The sequence below is a fragment of the Euwallacea fornicatus genome, chromosome 10 (assembly GCF_040115645.1).
Source record: "Euwallacea fornicatus isolate EFF26 chromosome 10, ASM4011564v1, whole genome shotgun sequence".
Taxonomy (NCBI): Eukaryota; Metazoa; Arthropoda; class Insecta; order Coleoptera; family Curculionidae; genus Euwallacea; species Euwallacea fornicatus.
In genome coordinates this window covers 2,125,695-2,139,145 of record NC_089550.1, presented here as the reverse complement: position 1 = coordinate 2,139,145, position 13,451 = coordinate 2,125,695, and the positions used below count along the sequence as shown (strand labels likewise).

At 36.7% G+C, this 13,451-nt stretch overlaps 1 protein-coding gene across 7 annotated transcripts in view; it reads right to left on the bottom strand.

The window, feature by feature from the left end:
* The window catches only part of fra (frazzled), a 34,747-nt gene that overhangs the window by 20,885 nt on the left and 411 nt on the right, over positions 1-13,451 (bottom strand). The gene's annotated exons all lie outside the window — the stretch shown is intronic.

Below are 13,451 nucleotides of genomic sequence, written 5' to 3'. Positions count from 1 at the left end.
GGCTGACTGTGACTTGTTGCCACGGTTAAATTGACTGGTATTTAATTTTTTTCGACGAAAATCACACTTATCAACGTTCTTATCTACATGCAAACACTATTACGAAGTACATGATTAGTCATATGCGAATAAAGTATTTGTCTTATCTAATTGCGCACCACATTCCATCAATAAACCCTTGCTAAATTGTGAAACCGTTGATAAATACGGGCCTGCAGAATCGTCCAGGGCGATCTGCTCTCTGATCAACAAAGGAGAACTTCTCCTTCGTCGAATAATTAAGCAGTAAAATTTCCAATTTACGTTTTCTATCGTGCCAATTAGTTCGGTATCGCAGGAGGGAGGAGTGAAATATTAATCAAATTTGAACGTTGTACTAATTAAAGGATCCAGGCACTTTATAAGTCTTTTGTTTCGGAAGAACGATGGCTTTTTAATCTCCCGGATTAATATTGACAGAGTGGAGGATTTTAATTCAATTTGCCTATGGTGAAAGGGCAAAAAATATTGATTAGGTAACACTTAAAGCTCACTCCCAACTAGTCTTAACGAATGCAAAATAAACGAGGCTAATGAAGTGTTAATAGAAATCAGCCCAAATCAACTAACTAATGGTGTAAACACCACTGCAGTGGAACGAGCTGAGAGAAAAACGAAAAGTAAACATGATGTTTGCGTAATGAGCCGTAGGGACTTGAGCATTAGACCATGCGAGCACACACAGCATCCTCAATTGGCTTCTAAAGATTTTCCAACATAAATCGAACTCATAACAAGGCGAATAATGCATGAGACTATTTATTATACAAGGCTGTCCGTACTAAACATCAATTAAACCGGCATATAAATATACGGCAACGAACATGATTTAAATTACAAACAGGTAAAGAATAATGTTATACAAAAATCGGGATAAATTGCGGTAATATGACATGCAGAGAGAAGACGATAACAAGCTAGTGGGTCGTAAATCCATTTTTACATGAAAGGACTGGGGGACTATTCCCTCAAAGTCTTTACGAGAAATAGTGCCTTAAAACGGCCTGGAAATATGCACCGGCAAAAGTATGCGACGTGCTGTAAATTACCAGTACAACCCCATCCATAAATTCGGGTTTTTGCCAGTTTTACGGTCTGCATGAAAACAGTTTTCGAGATTTTATCGTTCGAGGGAATCCGTCTGCTTTTTCATTTTTTGTTCTCGAAACGAGAGCGCTCGAGTGAAATATCATCTCTGATGCGTTGATAGCCACTCGGGTTGGAATTTCTGCAAGGCTCTGTTAATTGTTATTATTTTCCATACAAAACTGGTTATTAATGTTTGTTTTTGACTCCGAGATGGGTGGTGGTGTCGGGGTGGGCAAAACGCAAGAAGTAAACAGAGAGTAAGACGAGTTTTGATTGAGAGTCGATCTCGCTTTTAACGTAGAAATATTGAGCCGAGCTGCCAAACGCAGCGCGCGGCAATGCAATCTTTGAAATTTCACCCTTTGGAGAGGAACGGTTAGGCACGCTACAGAATTCTACAATCTTTCCGCCCATTCAAATCGCGAATTCCACTTCGGTTTTTACACAAATTAAAGAAAATATTGGCTTTCTGAGTTTCCTCGGTCCGGAGACGTTCCATTCCGAGAAAACCGTGTCCGCTCGAAAACCCTGGTCGTTTGATGAAGTGCATCTCCCTGAGCGTTACAAAATTTGAGGGGTTAAATATCAATGTAAAACAAACTTCGCAAGCACATATGCGAACATTAACATAAACAAACATACCAGATTATTGGACATACGTACATAAAAGGAAGCAATAAATCACTCGGGCGAGCGCCCACGATAAACCCATTTTTTGGCGCTCTCTTACCTACGACGGCTGCACGCCAGTCGCAACAATACAGCGTTTAAAAAATGGGAACAACACTCCTATGGCATTTGATTTTGGAAAATTTAGTGATCACTACATGTATTCTCAGTGGTATCGGCGAGTTAAATTTTTTAAATTACTAGTGAACAAAACGTTCCTTCGAGCGTTGCCGTGCGTTAGACAATCGACTCCTAATATACATGAACTAACAAAAAAAAAATCTTGTCGTTACTTGGAAAATTAATGATCAAGCACACAAACGTGGCATTTTTCTCATGTTTTCAACTCGAACCGATCCGGCAATGAAACATTCACACCTGAGGCTCTACATTTTATGCCTAGTTAATAATTACCAATAAATGTTAAAAGCCCGATACTCGGAATAATGGTTACATAAACGAACATTCTCATATTCCCCGTGGTAATCATGCGGATTAACAGCTATGAGCTACAATAATTACGGCACTGCAATAATAATAATTGTTATCAGCTTTGGTAGATGCATGCCGCTTGCATTTTTAATCACTCAACACTTACAAACCTGCATCGGATTTAACCCGGTATGGAAATTAAGGTGACTCGTGACTGGGGCACTTATCTAACTCACAGTTAGTTTACGTTAAATATGTTTTCTCCCATTGTTTGTTTGAAATATTGCATTTTCAAATCTACAGTATAAACTGCAATATCGTTGGTCTGAGTGACCTAAATCGTGGAACTAAAAATTTCGGTGCTTTCGTTGGAAAAAGAGGTTTTGACCATAAACAAACATCTACACATTCATTATTGACAGGCAAGGCCGTTTTAATGAATTATAATTATCCACGCTAATTGGACTTATCAAGTAAAATTGTCCAGAACTTTGATTAACTTGACATCTGCTGACGCAAATATGCACTTATTTACTAACTACGAAAGGCAGAACTCATGCCATATACAGGAAGTTTATTAAGTAGTTGTGCAAACATCGAACGAACACAAAAGGTGAATTTTCGACTGATTTTAAGACAAAAAGGTCGTATCGGCTAGGTTGCTGAGGTACGAGACTTCAAAAAAAGCCTTCCAAATCACCAGATTTCAATCGTTTGAATTATTTTCTGTGGACTCACTTGAAGTCGCTAATTTACAAAACTCGGGTCTAAAATTAACCAGATCTAAGAAACGGGATATTTGAGTCCTGTGCCGTTATTAATCAGACACCAGGTATATTCGAAAAAGTTAGCCAGTCAACGTTAAGACGAATTGATGCATGCACTGCAATAGGCGGCAATAATTTTCAACAATTGTTGTAAGTGTCATTAACTTATTTGCAAAATTAGTTTAGCCTTAGTCTTGCAAATGATCTAAGTTTGTCACGTCAAAATCCTAAGAGCAAAAGACACATTTTTTGCTTATTTTTCGAAAAATCTATCGTCCGACTTGCAAAGTTCCAACGCGGGTTTAAGTTTAAATCCAGTTTTTTTCCAAAATAGCTGCTTTTAGCGACAAATACTATATTTATATTATTATTTAAATCAAGATACAACACTGTATGTGGCGTCCTCTAACATTAAACAAAAAACTAAGTAAATTTTTGAGATTCCCATCATGGAAACACTAAACTACACCTTTTTTTGGAGTATTGCATCTCAAGAACCAAGCCGACACGGCCCCGTGTTCATGTGAACTATTTATCTTAAAATTAGCCAAAGATTCACTCTTTAAAGCTTATATAAGTGCTTAATAAACACCCTGAATGCGACCGGAAAAAAATTTCATTACTGTAATCGATATATCGATGGTCGCCCTCCAGAAATTGGGAACGTTGCAGCCAGGGCCTGATAAATTTCCCATTTTATGCCACATGAATACATAATGCAATTACTGAATGAATTGGAAATATTGGGGCACGTCATTATCATTTCGAAAATATTCGTATCGAAAAATTAACCTCATCCTCTATTGTACCAAAGTTGGTAAGGCAAGTTGTCTAAAGAGGCAGATATCGCCTTAAGACTTTCAAGCTTGACGGCCCTCGAAACGAACGGGGAGTTTAACAAAAAGCTCAAAAAACTCGGTAACAAAAGGGCATGACAATGGGTAGAAGTTATAGGGATAAAGCTTATAAAGTTCAGTGATCGTAATGAACGTGAGGAAATACATTGTCTGGAACGTCTTTTAAATATCAAGAGAACGGGAGGGACGGTGGATGAGTATTTACAGCACGATTGGCTTCAATTTCTGATAGAGCCCTGAACTCTGTTAAAACCGCGAGGGAAATCGCCGGCAAATTTTGTTGCATAGGGAGAGCTATTAAAACCCAAAGATTAAAAACCCCTAGATCCACTTCTGTCAATTTTTTTAAGTGTTACTTTTTACTTAAAAGTCGTGGAAACGCATCACTAGCAACACTATTTTCTTCGCATCACGAAGACTATGATCGAAGCAATCCCAATCCTGGGCACTGTCATCGTCATAAAGCAGATTTTGGAAAAACATTTGGAAATAATAGGAACGCCAAAACTTATGCTCACGGCACATAAGAAATTCACGTTTAAGGGCCGAATTATCAATGTGCTGTTAACTTTAACTGCAAGCTAATTTCATAAAAAAATGTTAATAGGAGCATTGGCTCGGATATTGGTCAGGAATAAATAGTCGAAGCTAACATGCCAATGATAATTTGGCTCGCTTTTTTCCCTAAAGCTGCTGCAGTTGACTTTGGGATAACTGTCACGAACTCGATCTTATTCACGTCCAACGTAAACCACGGCCAAGATATTTTTATCGGCCTATTATTAAAACTCACAGGTAACTACTAAAGCATTCTTCTTAATGAGAACGTGAGCATTAAAGGGGAACCATAAAGCTTTAAGTAGTACTGCCGTCATTTTATTGTCACTGAAACTTGATAAGCATTGGCCCAATTACTCGCGCCTATTTCGAACTGCTATATAGGGGACGGTAAATCTTTTTTAATTGCTTAACTTTTACATTATTTAGGGCCTGGTTTATCGCCATGGGCCAATAACCTTTAACAACTATTTAGATATACATTCGTTATTTATCAATGGCTGTAAACAATATATCAATTTGCTAATAAGATGGAATGCCAAACGTCTAAGGTGTTGCCAAACCTTTTTGCGAAACCAATTATATTGCACCTTTGGGGGGCACATAAATTGTTTGTCGTTTTGAAATTCCATCACAATGCCCAGATCTAATCCCCTCGGATTACGTGTGTTTGCTATTCCGCGTTCGCCACTACTTTTAATCATATTCCGAGCACCTGACGGGACAAATTGAATATAGTGCCCGGTCGTATTCTGGACACGTTTGTCCTTTCAGTTTATCTGTATCTTCTAAGGGACACGCAGCCGGCTTGCGAAATGAATTCCTGCCTACCGGACCTGCATTAACAGGAAACCTATCATGAATTTGAAATTCAGTTTGTTTACTCGTAGGATTCTTAATTAGCAGCATTTTCGAACTAGTTCGTTTCTAACGGTTCGCGGATCATTTTTCCAGATGAGCAACAGCATTGCTGAGGTTTTTGGCATATCACGGAGGCATTTTCTGCGGGGATTTCTTGCTTGAGCCACGATTTTGTGTCTCTTTTTTTTCTGTTTTTTAATGCAAAAAACGTCTACCTAAGGCAAAGCATAAATACTAGTTTCTATTTTGTGCCCATAAACGTTTTCTAGAAGAACAGTTTTTTATAGATTGAAAAGGGTTTTTACTTCTCGTTCATCAAAATCTCTTCTCTTCGTCAGCGTTTTTTTTAATCCTCTCCCCTATCTGCCCCATCGGCTAATTACCATATAAATCGTCCTTTTTCCGAATTAAGGAAAAAGCAGTTTTTTTAATCTTCTGCTGTGCCCAGCTATATGTGGGGGAAAAATTATTATGCCAGCATCCTTGATCCGGTCTTATCGTCATTCATCCCTTTTATCCCATCGTAAACGTCTTCCAGACAAATGGCTTCCTTCCGAAAAGAAATCAATTCCCTAATTAATGATATGACTTAGATTCGAGTCTAGGAGCACAGTGGCGTCCGAATCGGTAGGTACCCCGAGTTTTGCATGCCACTCTTCAAATTTCCTCAAGATTCCACACGAATAAATTTCACATTTTCACAGATTTTCGTCCCAATATTTTCTCCACTTTTGCGCCATATTTCCGTCATTCATTGCCGACTAATTTGCACTCGTATCTATATCTATACCTCATTGAATAATATTTCATTGCCCTTTTTGCCATTCAAAAGGAATAATTAATTACGGTCGCCATACGCAACTTGAGCCGAGATTAAGATCAGCATCTAGATTTGGTCTTCATATATAATTTTTTCAACTGAAACAACTTACGGTTAAGGTCTGATTTATTTTAATGGCATCGCTGGCTCCATATTCAGCTTGCTTGCCCGTGAAATTAGTTGAGATTTTCTTAACCAAGCCGATTACGGAATCAGTATTAATTTGATTGGCAGCAAAGAAACCGGCCTTCATGGGAAAACCCACAAATAAGAAGTATTTCGCCCCTTGTATAACCGAGTAAATTAAACGGCCCTTTGTGCACGGATAAAACAAACCGAAATTAACTTTCCTTTGTTGACCTTGTGTTTGAATTATTTAACGGCAAGAGGTGATTTTTCACTAGGGCTTTAGGAGAGGCCCTAATTTCCATTTTGTTTTAAACAAAGTTGGGTATGATAAATGAAGGAAACGGGCCGGGGGGCTCGTCTCTTGTGGGCTGGTAAGATGATTTGTCATCGTCACAGCCAATTCAATCGCGAATTTAGCCAGTTTCGATGGCTGGGAAGTCGTAGAGTAAGTTATTTCCGATGTGTTTGCTTTATTTATTAAGTACTCCTCCCAAAGCTCAAAAAGCAGCAAGCAATGTCTGAAATGTGTCGAACTCTTACGAAAAGTAGGAAAATGGCAATTTCTGTTCCAATCCGAAATTTAGGACAGCGATAAGACAAACACGGTTGAAATAGGGAATGGTAACGTATGAAAGCGGAAAAAGATCGCAATAAGCCTTCCATTCCTGCACTAGTATGTTCATACTAAAGCCAAAGACTTAGTATGGACTTAGACAAATTATAATATGTCAGAAAGGAACTTTTACAAAACATGTTTGTGAAAATTCCCTTTTCTTATCATTAAGTTTCCATTTCTAATTAATATTTAAGAAATTATTAATTAAGAAAAATCTTTTTATTTACCTGGATCGAGCACATGTCGAGAATGTTTTTGAAAACCCGTCAAAAAGAGTCGCATATGAGGTCGTTTGTTAATATAAATATACATTTGTTCATATAGATTAACAAAGATGAAAACCAGTGACGTTCTACTCAATGGCGTATTTCCTAGAGCATAATAAACCCATCGTATGTGAAGAATAAGAAAAACTTGTAATATGCTTTGGAAATACGCTCAAAATGCGTGCTTATAGGTATTATCGAGGGTATTACGTTCGGTATTATGCAAATGAATGTATGATGGAAAACACGTAATATTGGCAAAAAGGGGAAAAACTCCTTTCCGAGCTGCGAAATATTCCAAAATATGCTGAAAAAATCGAGGACAAGATGGAAAAATCGAATATCTATTCTCCAACAGGGCTGTGCCGACATGCGCTCGATGCAACATTATGGCGTACACTGTAGTATGATAGCATTAAGATAATTTGGGAAGAAATGCGCTAAATGCCTCAACAACTGTAGAAACTTTATTAGAAAAAAATAAAATAAAAGCACCCAGTATACCTAGGAAACGAAACGTTTGCGGACCTATTTGCTCATATATAAACTTTTCGTCATAAAATGTCACCAGGAGCCATCCCGTGAGGTTCGCCATAGCAATTTCCGGATACTCTGTACAGTGGCGTTGTTTTGAGATATCTGAATGTCATGTAATGTCCGACACTGTTTAAAGGTTTTAATAATTTTCCTTCTTAAAATCTTTGACTCATTAAGCACCTACGACTTTGTCAACACCATTTTTCGCTCTTTTGAAACCAAGATAGCACATCTGCCAACTGATTTATAACTGCAGTAGCACACGAGGCGTTCCTGCGTGGCAATTACCTATTTTTGGGCTTAGACAAAGTCAAAACCACATAATCTGACTGAGCTTCTGCGCTTACTTATTTCTAACGACACCGCCAGTCAAAGCAACGAGGCCAATTTATGAAATTACTCTTCTGAATTCTTGTTTTGTCAGTGACGTACTATTTACATTTGCTCTTTAACCAGCGGGAGTTAATTTTATGAAATTGAATGCCTGAAATCATGTACAAAAAAAGCTAATGGTAATTTGTGCGAATGCGTCTAACGCGGTTGTTAATTTGAGGCAATTTGATATGCGATTTGCCAATCTACGGTAAGTCTGAGGTAAGACACTTAATGTTGTTTGAACGGGAGAAAAGCTGCGCATTCAAAGGAATAAAAAATTTAGTCTCGAATACGGAAAAAGACTATGATCGTTTTTCGTTGGTTTTCCCACATAACCGTTGGTTCCCAAAGGATGGCGCACTCGCAAATAACGCAAGGGCAGTGCAGGAATGTGCATGACATGGGTCTTTTGGCAGACTGATACCACGCGGAACATCCTCGGCCAGCCCGTTCTCCCGACATCACCCTGTTAGACTTTTTTCCTTCGAGGCTACACGCAAAATAACTTTTATCGAAATACCTCTGAGGCGGAAGAAGAACTACGAAGGAAAGTTCTTCGAGCTTTCGACACTATCCGAGCAAATGGGTCGCCTAAGCTTTAAGCTTCAACAGTGCGATGTTAATTGCGCTTAGGATACTTGCTTAAATACATGCAATGTTACGCCATTTTGATTTTAAGGATCGATTTTTAAAGTATGGTCCAAGCCTCAAATTAAGCTCTAAAACCGTAATCATTTTTTGGCAAACAGAAAAGATACCTGAAAGAGGTCGACACCGCAATGAGGCCAAACGAAGCACATTCTCCACCTTTATTTTCTTTCGCCCATGTAAAAAATGGTTTCCTAACACATTTACTCTTGATGAGGAGTTAAGAAGCTGTTGTTGCAAAAGCAGTAAGTAGCGTTTACCTGTTTATTTTAATAATAGATAGTTGGCTTAAAATAGGCCCCTGTCGCATGTCCTGGATATAAATTATGGGTTGCATTAGTACTACGGCTTCTCTCATATAAGTGCGTAATGGAGGGGCACTCAGCCGAAATAACTGTATTAGAGTTGGCAGACGAGTTGAGCAGGTAGACTTCGTTATTAATGCAGAAAATGTATTTATAGAGCTTCCCACATCACTGAGAGCCAAAGTACCTACCGTCGAGTAATTGAAGACGCTCTAGAGAAAACTAGAGATATGCAACGATAGCTAGCTTTATGGCTATTCTTCTTAATTTAAAAAACCGAGAGGCACAATAGGGCGTTTTAATAATACCCAGCAAAGCTTTTGTCCGCTTTAAACACTTCTTTTTCGTCATTCGCCAGACAAAGGCACATAAAGCCACACATGACACGGTTTTATCCCATATACCTGCTCGGTGTGAGGCAGGTAGAAAACAAAACGAATTCTGGCCTCTATTTATTACAAAACGTCCGGGAGATTATCTTGTACTGTGCGTTTGAAAAGGATTAGGAAGGGTTTTAATTTTTTTTTTAATCACGGAGATATTAATTACGAAATATATCACGTATAATCGATGATAAATAAGGGAATCTCAAAGCTTCACACCTAATCAGCTCGAACACCATCAAGAATTGGTCCTGAACTTGGAACGCTTCTTAGAACCAACGTCGATGGTTGTACTTCCCACTATTCTATTGTCTCCTTCTTGGAATTAGAGCTGGTTAACATCAAGCATCACATAATTATAATAGTTAATAGGCGGGAATGATTATGCAATCAAAAATTAAAAGAAATAAATAATTAAAATGCAGACAGATACGCTGGTTCCAAGTATCACATCAACGAGGACATGTGTAACGTATTGGTTTTCCTTAGTACCCGCTGTCCAGGAAATCAGATAGAGTAATACTTTCTTCCTGGATTTGTCTAATAAGTATTTACAAAATGGGACTGAAAGGTATTAATCTCCTGTTAAAGATAAAAAAATTAAGGACTAGTTTAGGTTAACTCGGGGGGGTTGACTTTCCCGTTTAAATATGTATTTAAAGTTTCCGACTCTGAAGCAGTCTAGAATTTTGTTGAAACCCAAATCAAAATTATCATTAGGCAACTTCAATATTTCCTTTCGTTGGAACATTCGTATTGATTTACGGCAATTTCCAGTCCGATTGCTCTGCCGACTTGAATACGAAGAAAACCGGAATAAAAATTAAGAACAAGAAAGAGATTTTAATCCCAGATTTAGTTTGGGTTTGCATCGGTATTGTCCAATTTTCCATCTACTCAACTCGCTTGAATTTGACAAATTTAAAGAGACGTATCACGCTATTTGATACAAATATCTTGGTTCCGGATGATTTTAATACCGTCTTCAGAATATCTAACCGTTCGAAAGGAAATCTCTTAAAGCAAAACAGCCATGGAGTAGTTAAAACCTAATTTGGAGCTTTTATCTATCATGACCTCCTCGCCTCTAACACAAAAAACCCATTTCGATTTGGACAGCTTGGCAAAAACATACCAAAATTTTAAAAACGCTTAATTAGCATGACGAACATCAACGGAAACACTGCTAATTTGATATGCATAAAAATTGACCTAAGGCTAGCCCCGTTATAGAAACAGCACAATAAAATATCTATTAATACTAGTCATGACCATCAATCTCTTGGTTAATTAGTTGTAGGCGTAAGTATGATATTTCGGTTTTGATTATGTGCCTGCTTTCTACTGTCATTTTACGGTGCGTTGGTCAATAAGTTAACATGAAGGAATTTTATATTTATTTGGAAAAAATGAACTGAAAATTGACGTTGGATACTCCACACCTTTCACTGCGTCCATAAATATAAAACCGCAATTCAGATAAATCTGGAATAACGTTGGACGATCATTTAAATGGGCTTTCACGCGTCCCAAGCTACTTTTAATGACGGGTCAATGAAACTGAGGTAAATAAAACAGAAAACAGGATAACCCATGACTGCTGCCTTTCCCATGTAATAATTCCCGGCAAGCAGGCACATATAAATGAAAATTAGAATGAACTGATGTATCTTGTAGATACGTCGAGGCGGGTAAAGCTCTGTAACTTGTCGACATGATAATTTGACAATCTGGGTCATTAATATTAGCGCTAGTCTGGCCAAGACAAATGGATTAACTTGGGAATTTTTAGCAGACAAGCAGGTTTTAAAATAGAGAGAAAACTTCGCGCAGACACAATATAAAGCAGATAATTGAAGAAATTAGAGAGAAAAAAAATTAATTTGGTTTTCAAATGTAGGTCAAAGGCAACCTACAGATTTATGTTAAAACTTTAAAAATTGATTAACATTGACTTTTACATTTACATTAACATTCAATTGAGGCAAATGAATTCTCAAGTAATATAAATTTCGACACATTTGAAGCTCGGTTTATCATCTAAAACGAGGGTTCGAAAAAATTCTCAATAAACCCAATTGAAATGACAATAAATTCAGTTTATAAAATTTACCATGACAAGACGATAGCATTCATTAAAAAGTCGTTTGCAGTATCACACGCGAGTTCATTTAAATTCTAGGCGTTGAATCGAGATTGTAAAAATCAATTAAAAACCTATCATTATCACGAACGTTCCGTGTCTATCACAGAGCCAGTCATAGAATCATTTAGATGAAACCTAGATATGATTGGTACTGAAGGTTCATTGCTCCACCGAGCTATTTTGACTAAAAAACTTCAAATTTGGAAAGACAGGGGAGAATCGTCAAAAGACATGTCCATCAGTACGATCTTCGAAATTCATGTACAAAAACAATAAATAGAAAATTTTTTTGGCGGGGGTTGAGACGTTGTTGAACCTTCTAAAAGTTTTAATATTTTTTCAATACACGTTATTTACATGTAACAAGTCTTATAATAGATGTAAAATTTACTCCAAAGTTTTCAGCAATCCACATTTTGGCAAACTTTGATCTGGTAATCAACTCATATGCGTTTGCCTGAATTGGGTACTTACCTACTTTCAATGCTTGATTAGATTTCAAACATAATGTTCCAAATCTAAACTTGAAATTAAGAGAGCAACTGAGATTGAGACAAAATAAAAACAGTATAAAATTCGTTAGACTTTAATTTAATAATTTTGTTTCCATAGATGACTTGCACAGGGCAGCTGATCCCTTAAAAAGATACCAATAGGGTGTACTCCTTAGTCCTTAAATGGTTAATGGATCTCATAACTGTTCCTACCAAATATAGAAGAGTTCATATGAAAATGCAAATATAGTATCTTATTTTTATTTCATTTTGGGAAGTTTGTTAATGACTGGGTTAATGCTTTCTCTTATATTCAAAACAGGAAAATTCAAACCATAGAGGATGCTAATGCCTTTTGACAATTTTAAATAAATAAAAGATTTATTATCATTATTAATTTTCTCTTTTATTGGCTCATTTTTACAAATTTATAGTCAAATTTTCATTTTAAACCCCTTAATATATTCCTTTTACTGCCACTCAAATGAAATATTTACAATTCAAAAAACTCATATCTCTATTACCTTTATTCTAAATTTCCATTGGGCTGAAGAACACAATCTTCAACAGCTCTACGGTACCTGTATGGAGCTATATAATATATTATTCTATTCTATTCCACTATAGATCAAAAACATCTTCAACCATATCTGGGGCAACATCATGTTGTGTATTTTGAATGAAGGAGTTTACTTGCTTAATAATAAACAACATACTATTGTATTAAGCATATAACCCCTATAACTTTGCACGTAATTCAATATTGATCCTATTTTTTTCAAATGAACCATAGGCAAAATTACCTAAGAGGTATAGTTATTATTTATGAAGACGATTTAGGTGTTTGCAGCACATATGACTGATGATTTTAATTGAAAAATAATTCATGTTGACTTTTAGATTCTTTACACTGAGTAGCAATAAAGTTTGTCACATGACTTCTTGGGATTTTTAGTAACAGTTTCTCACATAACCGGCTAAGTAATGTCAGCTGAAAAAAGAAACCCAACCACCTTCACAACTAATGACTTGAAAGGAAATTTGTTCTATGGCTCACTTAAAAAATAAACTTGTATATTTTGAATCTAGATGGAATAGTGGCTTAACAGGAAGTACATTACGTCAAATCTTTTTGATAGGAAAAGGCTAATGAATTGATTAATGAACTGATGAACTTAACTAATCAATGTCAGCTGAAGGGACCATGGGATAATAGGGTTTTAGAGCTATTCAGGTACTCTGTTAGTCTTTCCTTTTTGATAATTGAAGCTAAGATTTAAAAATTATGATTCAAGTTATGAAGGCTTCTCATTGAAAGCTTTTTAGGCCCTACACTAAACTACTTATTTTGTGCTTAATAAACTATATGTTTTGTGATTCCATATTTATATAGCTCCATAAGCAAATGGGACTACTTACCTACTTAAGCTAGTTTATACTTAGAAGAAAATGCCACTTCA